General features: G+C 40.7%; 1 pseudogene; it reads left to right on the top strand.

Moving 5' to 3' along the window:
* Window positions 1-10,260: 10,260 nt before the first annotated feature.
* On the top strand, window positions 10,261-12,808 carry LOC143274196 (transcription intermediary factor 1-alpha pseudogene; annotated as a pseudogene).
* The last annotated feature ends 265 nt before the right edge of the window (window positions 12,809-13,073 follow it).

A 13,073-nucleotide genomic window follows, 5' to 3' on the forward strand; every position in this document is an offset into this window, starting at 1 on the left:
CTAGAAGAGAAAGTAGGAAGTAGTCTTGAACACATTGGCATAGGAGATCACTTCCTAAATATAACAGCAGTAGTGCAGACACTGAAACAAACAATCAATCAATGGGACCTCTTGAAACTGAGAAGCTTTTGTAGAGCAAAGGATATGGTCAACAAGGCAAAGCGACAACCTACAGAATGGGAAAACATCTTTACCAACCCCACATCTGACAGAGGACTGATATCCAGAATATATAAAGAACTCAAGAAATTAGAGTCCACTTAAGAAATGGGCTTTAGAACTCAACAGAGAATTCTCAACAGAGGAAACTCAAAAGACTGAAAGAAATTTAAGGAATTGCTCAACATCCCTAATCATCAGGGAAATGCAAATCAAAACAACTCTGAGATAACACCTTAAGCCTGTCAGAGTGGCTAAGATCAAAAACACTGAAGACACTTTATGCTGGAGAGGATGTGGAGCTAGGGGAACTCTCCTCCACTGCTGGTGGGAATGCAAGCTTGTACAACCACTTTGGAAATCAATATGGCACTTTCTTAGAAAATTGGGAATCAATCTCCCCCAAGATCCAGCTATACCACTCCTGGGCATATACCTAAGAAATGCTCAATCATACCACAAGAGCACTTGCTCAGCTATGTTCATATCAGCATTGTTTGTAATAGCCAAAACCTGGAAACAACCTAGATGCCCTGCAACTGAAGAATGGATACATAAATTGTGGCACATATACACAATGGTATACTACTCAGCGGAGAAAAAAAAAATGACATCATGCGGTTTGCAGGCAAATGGATGGATCTAGAAAAAATCATCCTGAGTGAGGCAGCCCAGACTCAGAAAGACAAATATGGTATGTACTCACTCATAAGAAGATGCTGGATGTGGAACAAGGATGACTGGACTGCTACTCACATCACCAGTGAGGCTACCTGGAAAACGGGACCCCAAAAAAGACACTGAGAAATGGATGGGATCAACATGAACAGCCTGGTCATGAGTGGGAGCAATGAGGCGCGACGGTCAAGGGAAAGAGAGTGGGAGATCCTAGCTGGATCAAGAAAAGAGAGGGAGAACAAGGAATAGGAGACCATGGTAAATGAAGACCACATGAGAAGGGGAGGAAGCAGAGAGCTAGGGAGGCCTACGAAGATCCACAAAGATACCCCCGCAAAAGACTGCTGGCAATGGTCGAGAGATGGCAGGAACTGACCTACTCTGGTGATGGGATGGCCAAACACCCTGATAGTTGTGCCATAAACCCCATCCATGGACTGAGGAATCTGGATGCAGACATCCACGGCTGGGCCCCTGGTGGAGCACTGGGAGTCTAATTAGTGAGAAAGAAGAGGGTTTATATGAGCGAGAATTGTTGAAGCCAAGGTTGAATAAAGCACAGGGCCAAATAACCAAATGAATGGAAGCACAGGATCTATGAACAAAGACTGAGGGGCCCCCAACTAGATCAGTCCCTCGTACTGGGTGAGACAGTCATTTGGCTTGATCTGTTTGGGAGGCAGCTGTGCGGTGGTGCTGGGTCCTGGGCTCGTTGCATGAGTCGGCTGTTTGAATCCTGGGACTTATGTAGGGACGATTGGCTCGGTCTGGAAGGGGGGGACTGGACCTGCCTGGTCTGAGTCCATCAGGTCGATCCTGGTCCTCGGGGGAGACCTTGATCTGGAGGAGGTGGGAATGAGGGGTGGGCTGGGGGGAGGGGGAGGGGGACGAGAGGGGGAGAACAGGGGAATCTGTGGCTATTATGTGGAACTGAATGGTGTTGTAAAATTTAAAAAAAATTAGGAAAAAAAATTGGAAGAAGTAGAAGAAAACAGCCTTATGAATAACATCATGAAGAAGGTAGAGGCTTGTATAGAGGAAAAGACAAAAAAAATGGGAAGAACACTATATACAACTAAAGGAAAGTGCAAACAAATTAGAAGAAAACAATAAAGTACTGAAAGAAAATCATGAAAAAGCAATGAAACAAATAAAGGAAACAGTCCAACACCTGAAAAGGGAAATAGAAAAAATGAAGAAGACACAAACAGAGGGAATGCTGGAAATAGAAAATCTGAGTAAAAGATTGGGAACTTCAGATGCAAGTATAACCAACAGAACGCAAGAGATGGAAGAGAGGATCTCTGGCATTGAAGATACAGTAGAAGAAATAGATTCATCAGTCAAAGAAAACACTAAAGCCAAGAAAGTCATGAACCAAAATGTCCAAGAAATTTGGGACATCATGAAAAGACCAAACCTACGAATTATAGGGATAGAAGAAGGTGAAGAATACCAACTCAGAGACACAGAAAATATATTCAACAAAATCATAGAAGAAAACTTTTCCAACTTAAAGAAGGAAATGCCTATGAAGATACAAGAAGCCTATAGAACACCAAACAGACTAGACCCCCCCCATAAAACATCCCCTCGCCACATAATAATTAAACAACTAAATGTACAGAATAAAGAAAGAATATTAAGATCAGCAAAGGAAAAAAGGCCAAGTGACCTATAAAGGCAAACCCACCAGAATAACACCCGATTTCTCAATGGAGACTTTGAAAGCCAGAAGGACCTGGACAGATGTAATGCACACTAAGAGACCATGGATGTCAGCCCAGAATAATATACCCAGCAAAACTTTCAATCATCATAGATGGAAGGAACAAGACATTCCAAGACAAAGCCAGATTTAAACAATACTTATCCACAAACCCAGCCCTACTGAAAGCACTAGAAGGAAAATTCCAACGGAAGGAAGTCAGATACACCCTTGAAAACACAGGTAATAGATAAAGCCACAGCAGTAAACCCCAAAGAAGAGAAGTACACACACACACACTACCACCAAAAATAACAGGGATGAAGAATCACTGGTCATTAATATTCCTTAATATCAATGGATTTTTTTTTGTTTTGTTTTTTTTTTTGTTTTTCTCGAGACAGGGTTTCTTTGTGTAGCTTTGTGCCTTTCCTGGAACTCACTTGGTAGACCAGGCTGGCCACGAACTCACAGAGATCCACCTGCCTCTGCCTCCCGAGTGCTGGGAATAAGGGCGTGCGCCACCACCGCCTGGCTAATATCAATGGAGTTAATTCACCTATAAAAAGACATAGGTTTACAGAATGGATACGAAAGCAGAACTGATCTTTCTGCTGCATACAAGAAATACATTTCAAATTAAAAGACAGACACTACGTAACGATAAAAGGCTGAGAAAAGACTTTCCAATCAAACAGTCTTAAGAAACAAGCGGGTGTAGCCAAACTGATATCCAACAAAATAGACTTCAAACTAAAATCAATCAATGGAGATCACGAAGGGCATTACATACTCATCACAGGAAAGATCGACCAAGATGAAGTTTCAATTCTGAACATTTATGCCCCAAACACAAGGGCACCCACATATATAAAAGAAACCTTACTAAAGCTTAAACCACATATAAAACCCCACACATTAATAGTGGGAGATCTCAACACCCCACTTTTACCACTGGACAGTACTCCCAAATCAAAACTTCACAGAGAAATAAAGGACTTAACTGATTTCATGACCCAAATGGACCTAATAGATATCTACAGAACATTCCATCATTCTTCTCAGCACCCAATGGAACTTTCGGGAAAATCGACCACATACTTGGCCACAAAGCAAATCTCAACAGATGCAAACCAATTGGAATAACCTCCTGTGTTCTATCAGACCACCATGGTTTAAAGTTAGATCTCAACAACAACAAAAGCTACAGAAAACCTACAGTCTCATGAAAACTGAATAATGCCCAACTGAATAACCAATGGGTTAAGGAAGAAATGAAGAAAGAAATTAAAGACTTCCTAGAGATCAATGAAAATGATGACACCACATACCCAAACTTATGGAACACTATGAAAGCAGTGATAAGAGGGAAATTCATAGCACTAAATGCCCACATAAAGATGTTAGAGAAATCTAACACTAGTGACTTCAAAGCACACCTGAAAGCTCTAGAACAAGAAGAAGCAAAGTCTCCCAGGAAGAATAGATGCCAGGAAATTATCAAAGTTAGAGGTGAAATCAATAAAATAGAAACTAAGAGAATAATACACAAAATTAATGAAAGAGTTGATTCTTTCAGAAAATCAACAAGATAGACAAGCCCTTATCCAAACTAACCAAAAGACAGAGAGAGCGAATCCAAATCAACAAAATCAGAAATGAAAAGGGGGACATAACAACAGACATTGAGGAAATCCAGAAAATTGTCAGGTCAGATTTCAAAAAACTCTATTCCACAAAACTGGAAAACCTAAAAGAAATGGACAATTTTCTGTATTGGTACCACATACCTAAGTTAAATCAAGACCAGATAAACTATTTAAATAGTCCAATAACCCCTAAGGAAATAGAAACAGTCATTAAAAGTCTCCCAACCAAAAAAAGGCCAGCACCAGATGAATTCAGCACAGAATTCTACAAGATCTTCAAGGAAGAGTTAATAACAATACTCTCTAAATTGTTCCACATAATAGAAACAGAAGGCACATTACCAAACTCCTTCTATGAGGCTACAATTACCCTGATTACTAAACCAAACAAGGATGCAACAAAGAAAGAGAATTACAGACCAATCACCCTCATGAACATTGATACTAAAATACTGGCAAACAGACTCCAAGAACACATCAAAATAATTATCCACCATGATCAAGTAGGCTTCATCCCAGGGATGCAAGGGTGGTTCAACATATGAAAGTCCCTCAATGTAATATACCATATAAATAAACTCAAAAAAAAAAACAATGATCTTCTTACTAGATGCAGAAAAGGCATTTGACAAAATCCAACACCCCTTCATGATAAAAGTCTTGGAGTGATCAGGAATACAGGGAACATACCTAAACATAATGAAGGCAATTTACAGCAAGCCATCAGCCAACATCAAATTAAATGGAGAGAAATTCAAAGCAATTCCACTAAAATCAGGAACGAGGCAAGGCTGTCCACTCTCCCCATACTTATTCAATATAGTACTTGAAGTTCTAGCCAGAGCAATAAGACAACATAAGTAGATTAAAGGGATACAAATTGGAAAGGAAGAAGTCAAGCTTTCCCTATTTGCAGATGACATGATAGTATACTTTAGTGACCCCAAAGATTCCACCCAGGAACTGATAAAGCTTATAAACACCTTCAGCAACATAGCAGGATACAAGATCAACTAAAAAAATCAGTAGCCCTAATATATACAATGGACAAAGAAGCTGAGAAGGAAATCAGCGATACATCACCCTTTACAAGAGCCACAAATGACATAAAATACCTTGGGGTAACACTAACCAAGCAAGTGAAGGACCTATATGACAAGAACTTTAAGTCCCTGAAAAAAGAAATTGAAGAAGATGTCAGAAAATGAAAAGATCTCCCATGCTCATGGATAGGCAGGACCAACATAGTAAAAATGGCAATTTTACCAAAAGTAATCTACAGATTCAATGCAATCCCCATCAAAATGCCAACAAAATTCTTCACAAACCTGGAAAGAATAATACTCAACTTCATATGGAAAAACAAAAAACCCAGGATAGCCAAAGGATCCTGCACAATAAAATAACCTCTGGAGGCATCACGATCCCTGACTTCAAGTTCTGCTATAGAGCTACAGTAATAAAAACAGCTTGGTATTGGCATAAAAACTGACATGTAGACTAATGGAATCTGGTTGAAGACCCTGTCATTAATCCGTACACCTATGAACATATAATTTTTCACAAAGTAGCCAAAAGTGTACAATGGAAAAAAGAAAGCATCTTCAACAAATGGTGCTGGCATAACTGGATATCAATGTGTAGAAGGCTGCAAATAGATCCATATCTGTCACTGTGCACAAATCTTAAGTCCAAGTAGATCAAGGACCTCAACATAAATCCAGCTACTCTGAACCTGCAAGAAGAGAAAGTAGGATGTAGTCTTGAACAAATTGTCATAGGACATCACGTCCTAAATATAACACCAGTAGCACAGGCACTGAGAGAAACAATCAATCAATGGGACCTCTTGAAACTGAGATGCTTTTGTAGAGCAAAGAATACGGTCAACAAGGCAAAGCATTGGAAGCAATGGCCTACAAAATGGGAAAAGATCTTCACCAACCCCACATCTGACAGAGGACTTATATCCAGAATATATAAGGAACTCAAGAAATTAGACATCTAAACGACCAATAGTCCACTTAAGAAATGGGCTATAGAAATAAACAGAGAATTCTCAACAGAGGAAACTCAAATGGCTGAAAGACATTTAAGGAAATGCTCAACATCCCTAATCATTAGGGAAATGTAAATCAAAACAACTCTGAGATACCATCTTATGCCTGTCAGAATGGCTAAGATCAAAAACACTGAAGACACCTTATGCTGGAGAAGATGTGGAACTAGGGGAACTCTCCTCCACTGCTGGTGGGAATGCAAGCTTGTACAACCACTTTGGAAATCAATATGGTGTGCTTTCTTAGCAAATTGGGAATCAATCTTCTCCAAGACCCAGCTATACCACTCTTGGGCATATACCCAAGACATGCTCAATCATACCACAAGAGCACTTGCTCAGCTATGTTCATATCAGCATTGTTTGTAATAGCCAAAACCTGGAAACAACCTAGATGCCCTTCAACTGAAGAATGGATAAATAAAATGTGGTACATATACTCAATGGAATACTACTCAGCAGAGAAAAACAATGACATCATGAGGGTTGCAGCCAAATGGATGGATCTAGAAAAAAATTCATCCTGAGTGAGGTAACCCAGACTCAGAAAGACAAACATAGTAGGTACTCACTATTAGGAGGATACTAGATATGGAACAAGGATGAATGAACTGTTACTCACATCACTAGTGAGGCTACCTAGAAAACAGGACCCCAAAAAAGACACAGGGATTGCCCAATGATGGAAAAAATGGATGAGATCTACATGAACAGCCTGGATATGAGTGGGGGTAATGAAGGGTGAGAGTCGAGGGAAAGGGAGCTTGGGGGAGTGGGAAATCCCAGCTGGATCAAGAACAGAGAGGCAGAACAAGGAATAAGAGATCATGGTAAATGAAGCTCACATGAGAAGACGAAGAAACAAGTGCTAGAGAGGACCACAGAAATCTACAAAGATACCCACACAATAGACTGCTGGCAATGGTCGAAAGACAGCCCGAACTGACCTACTCTGATGATGGGATGACCAAACACCCTAATTGTCATGCTAGAAACACCATCCAATGAGTGAGGGATCTGGATGCAGAGATCCAAGGCTAGGCCCCGGGTGGAGCTCTGGGAATCTAATTAGTAAGAAAGAGGAGGGTTTATATGATTGAGAATTGTTGAAACCAAGGTTGGATAAAGCACAGGGACAAATAGCCAAACGAATGGAAACACATGAACTATGAACCAATGGCTGAGGGGCCCCCAACTGGATCAGGCCCTCTGAATGGGCAAGACAGTTGATTGCCTTGATCTGTTTGGGAGGCATCCAGGCAGTGGGACCAGGTCCTCTGCTCATTGTGTGAGTTGGCTGTTTGAAACCTGGGACTTATGCAGGGACGCTTGGCTGAATCTGGGAGGAGGGGACTGGACCTGCCTGGATTGAGTCTATCAGGTCGATCTCAGTCCTCGGGGGAGGCTTTGCCCTAGAGGAGGTAGGAATGGGGGGTGTGCTTGGAGGAAGGGGAGGGGGTAGGAGGGGTTAGAACAATGGAATCCATGGCTGATATGTAGAACTGAATTGCATTGTAAAATAAAATAAAATAAAAAAAGAAAGTTTGTCAATGTAATACACCATATAAACAAACTGAAAGGAAAAAACCACATGATCATGTCACTAGATGCTGAAAAGGCATTTGACAAAATCCAACACCCCTTCATGATAAAGGTCTTGGAGAGATCAGGAACCCAGGGGCATATATAAATATAATAAAGGCAATTTACAGCAAGCCAAAAGACAACATCAAATTAAATGGAGAGAAACTGAAAGTGATTCCACTGAAATCAAGAACAAGGCAAGGCTGTTTGATCTCCCCATATTTATTCAATATAGTACTTGAATTTCTAGCCAGAGCAATAAGACAACACAAGGAAATCAAGGGCATACAAATTGGAAAGGAAGAATTCAAGCTTTTGCTATTTGCAGATGACATGGTAGCATACATAAGTGACCCCAAAAATTCAACCAAGGAACTCACACAGCTTATAAACACCTTCAGAAATGCAGCAGGATACAAGATTAACTCCAAAAATCAGTATCTCTCCTATATACAATTGACAAACAGGCTGAGAAGGAAATCAGAGATACATCATCCTTTACAATAGCCACAAATGATATAAAATAACTTGGGGTTACTCTAAGGAAACATGCAAAATACCTGTATGACAAGAATATTAAGTCCCTGAAAAAAGAAATTGAAGAAGATGTCAGAAAATGGAAAGATCTTCCATGCTCTTGGACAGGCAGAATTAACATAGTAAAAACAACAATCTTACCAAAAGCAATCTACAGGTTCAATGCAATCCCCATCAAACTCCAACACAATTCTTCACAGACCTGGAAAGAACAGTACTCAACTTCATATGGAAAAACAAAAAACCCAGGATAGTCAAAAGCATCCTGTACAATAAAACGACCGCTGGAGGCATCATGATCCCTGACTTCAAGCTCTATTTTAGAGCTAAGGTAATAAAAAAACAGCTTGGTACTGGCATAAAACCCAACATGTGGACCAATGGAACCGAAATGAAGACCCTGACATTAATCCACACACCTGTGAATACACAATTTTTGACAAAGAAGCCAAAACTGTACGATGAAAAAAAAAGAAAGCATCTTCAACAAATGGTGCTGGCATAACTGGATGTCAACATGTAGAAGACTGCAATATATCCATATCTGTCACCATGATATAACTTAAGTCCAAGTAGATCAAAGACCTCAACATAAATCCAGTTACTGTGAACTTGATAGAGGAGAAAGTAAAAAGTAGTCTTGAATTCCTTGGCACAGGAGATCACTTCCTAAATATAACACCAGTAGCACAAACACTGAGAGCAACAATTAATAAATGGGACCTCTTGAAACTGAGAAGCTTTTGTAGAGCAAAGAATACGGTCAACAAGACAAAGCAACAGCCTACAGAATGGGAAAAGATCTTCACCAACCCCACATCTGACAGAGACTAATCTCCAAAATATATAAAGAATTCAAGAAATTAGACATCAAAATGCCCAGCAGTCCAATTAAGAAATGGAGTATGGAGCTAAATAGAGAATTCTCAACAGAGGAAGCTCAAATGGCTGAAAGACATTTAAGGAACTGCTCAACATCCCTAATCATCAGGGAAATGCAAATCAAAATGACTCGGAGATACCACCTTACACCCATCAGAATGGCTAAGATCAAAAACACTGAAGAGAGCTTTTGCTGAAGAGGATGGGGAACAAGGAGAACCCTCCTCCACTGTTGGTGGGAATGCAAAATTGTATAACCACTTTGGAAATCAATATGGTGCTTTCTTAGAAAATTGGGAATCAATCTTCCCTAAGACCCACCTATAGCACTCTTGGGCATATACCCAAGGAATGCTCAATCATACCACAAGGACACATGGTCAGCTATGTTCATATCAGCATTGTTTGTAATAGCCAAAACCTGGAAACAACCTAGATGCCCTTCAACTGAAGAATGGATAAATAAATTGTGGCACATATACACAATGGAATACTACTCAGCAGAGAAAAACAATGGCATCATGAGGTTTGCAGGCAAACAGATGGATCTAGAAAAAGTTCATCTGCAGTAAGGTAACCCAGACTCAGAAAGACAAACATGGTATGTACTCAGTCATAGTCAAATACTAGATGTAAAGTAAAGGATGACCAGACTGCAATTCACAACTCCAGGGAGGCCACCTAGTAAAAAGGACCCTAAGAAAGACACAGGGATCACCCAACAACAGAGAAATGGATGAGATCTACATGAGCAAACTGGACATGAGGGGAAGTAATGAAGGGCAAGGGTAGGGGGAAGGAGAGCTTGGGGGAGCGGGAGATCCCAGCTGGATCAAGAACAGAGAGGGAAAAAAGGAAAGAGGTACCATGATAAAGGAAGACCCCATGGAAATAGGAAGAAACCAGGTGCTAGAGAGGTCCACAGAAATCCACAACGATACCTCCACAATAGACTACTGGCAATAGTCGAGAGAAAGCCTGAACTGACCTACTCTGGTGATGGGATGGCCGAACACTCAACTGTCATGACAGAATTCTCATCCAGTGACTTATGGAAGCAGATGCAGATTTCCACAGTCAAGTCCCAGGTGGAGCTCCAGGAGTCCAAGGGGTGAGAGAAGGAGGTATTATATGAGCAAGAGATATTGATACCAAGATTAGAAAAAGCACAGGGACAAATAGCCAAACTAGTGGAAACAGGTTTATATGACCTGTGAACCAATAGCTGAGGAGCCCCCATGGAACTGGATCAGGACCTCTGGATAAGTGAGACAGTTTATTAGCTTGAACTATTTAGGAGGCCCCAGGCAGTGGGACCAGGACCTGTCTCAACTGAATTTACCAGGCTGAGCTGAATCCCCAGGAGAATCTTTGCCTTGGAGATAGGAATGGGGGATGAAATGGGGGGAAGGCAGAGGTAGGATGGGAGGAGGAAGAGCAGGGGAATCTGTGGCTGATATGTAAAATTATTTTTTTTAAAATAAAAAAAGGAAAATAAAGAAAAAGATTATCTTAATTAATCTGGGTAAATGTTCATATTTATAAAAGTTTACTATTTTTATAACCCTATTTTTAAAGAAATATTTATTTCATCTAATGTTTAAAATAAAAAATGAGAAAAAATTTATCTTAATTAATCTGGGTAAATGTTCTTATTTATATCAGCTTACTATTTTTTGCAAACTTATTTTTAAAGAAATATTTATTTCATCTGTTTAGCTCATGAGATAAAGTTAAAGACAGTATCCTCTTTTGGTATTATTTTTATATCATTTGTATGGAATTCTGTGTTTTCCTTTGAGCATTGTTTAGTAGTATCTCACCCCTTGTTTCCTTAGTCATCTTTTCACATCTTTTTCCTTTTTGTTTCTTTGATATTTTAAAAGAATCAATTTTGACACAGTTGAAACCTTTATATATTCATATTCTATTTATTAGCTTTATTCATATAATTTTCTTTTTCTTAAATTATTTGAGTTTGTCTTAGTATGTTTATCTTGTTATGTTATTTCTTTTTATCCTATTCTTTTTCTAATTTAAAAACATACATGTTCTAAAATCATGCTATCCATTTTTCTCATGTTCAAAAGTTTTATTGTTTACTTCTGCCTTCTTTTACTATGATATTTTCTTATCATGAGTGCATTTTACCTTTCTTACTAAATTCCTAGCTCTTTGGGATATATATATACACATATATATATATGATATATATTACATTAGTTTGTAATATATATCATATATAAATATGAATATATATATATATATATATATACACACACACACACACACATTTATATTGAAAGAAATTTGTCCTGACTGTGGGCCAGGCAGGACTGGAGAAATCTTCAGGTACAAATGGCACCCAATGGCTCGAGTTTCTACCTTATACCAGAGAATATTTAATAAGTAATTCTAAACAGAACCAAAACCAGGTTCCTGCTCCATGTCTCATATGGGCGGCTAGACACCACAACATGCGGCCTTGAGCTACTCTATTGCGGGTTCACGACATGTGGGTTTGACCTATTCCCAGCGAGGTACACAGATGGTTGTGTAAGCCATGCAACATAAAAAGCGGTTTCTTGGCTACACGCTGCTTTGATAGAGGCATAGACCCACTGTTTCTGAGGTTGATGACTACTCCCAGACCTGTCAGTAAATGTACCACCAATGTGTTGGGAAGCTGAGGTGGGTGGAGCCACCAGCCACAGCAGTTGTTTCAGGCTTAGAATGCTGCAGTTAAAGCAATAGGGTTTTAATAGTTTACAATGTGTGTAAAAAATGCACTTAGGCTTGAAAGAGAGAGACAGGACCATATGCAGCTATATAAACAAATAGATAATTTTTAAAAATAAAGTCTTGGTGGCCTCCGAGGAGAAGCGGGAAGCGGCGGAGGTCGTCGGGGGCGGCGGGCGGGGAGCGCGCTCCTGCTTCCCTGGTGGCGGCTGCTGGACAATGGAGGTGGCTGTGGAGAAGGCGGCTGTGGCGGCGCTGAGCTGAGAGAAGGAGGCCCAGAGCCGGCAGGGCCCGGACTCGGAGAATTGCGGCGAGGCAGCCTGGCTCAACCTGTTGGACACTTGCATCGTGCCCTGCCTGCACTCCTTCTGCCAGCGCTGCCTGCCCGCGCCCCAGCGCTACCTCATGCTGTTGGCACCAGCACTGGGCTTGGCAGAGACCCCTCCACCCTCTCCCGCCCCCGCCCCCGCCCCAGGCTTCCTGGCCGGTGGTCCTTCGCCATTCCCTACCCGAGTTGGAGTCATTCGATGCCCCGTGTGCAGTCAAGAATGTGCTGAAAGACTCATCATAGACAACTTTTTTGTGAAGGACACCACTGAGGTTCCCAGTAGTACAGCAGAGAAGTCTAATCAGGTATGTACAAGCTGTGAAGACAATGCAGAAGCCAATGGGTTTTGTGTAGAATGTGTTGAATGGCTCTGCAAAACGTGTATTAGAGCTCACCAGCGGGTGAAGTTCACCAAAGACCACACAGTCCGGCAGAAAGAAGAAGTATCTCCAGAGATGGGTGTGGTGATTGATGCACACCTTTAATCTCAGCACTTAGGAGGCAGAGGCAACCTGATCTACATAGCAAGTTCCAGGACCCCCAGAGCTACATAATAGAGAAAAACCTGTCCCCCCAAAAAAAGTTTTTTTTTTTATTACAAGGACAGAGGCAGTTGGTGTGACCAGTCAGCGACCAGTGTTCTGTCCATTCCATAAGAAGGAGCAATTAAAACTTTACTGTGAAACATGTGACAAGCTGACATGTCGGGACTGCCAGCTGCTAGAACACAAAAAGCATAGATATCATTTT

The sequence above is a fragment of the Peromyscus maniculatus genome, chromosome 1, assembly GCF_049852395.1.
Source record: "Peromyscus maniculatus bairdii isolate BWxNUB_F1_BW_parent chromosome 1, HU_Pman_BW_mat_3.1, whole genome shotgun sequence".
Classification (NCBI taxonomy): domain Eukaryota; kingdom Metazoa; phylum Chordata; class Mammalia; order Rodentia; family Cricetidae; genus Peromyscus; species Peromyscus maniculatus.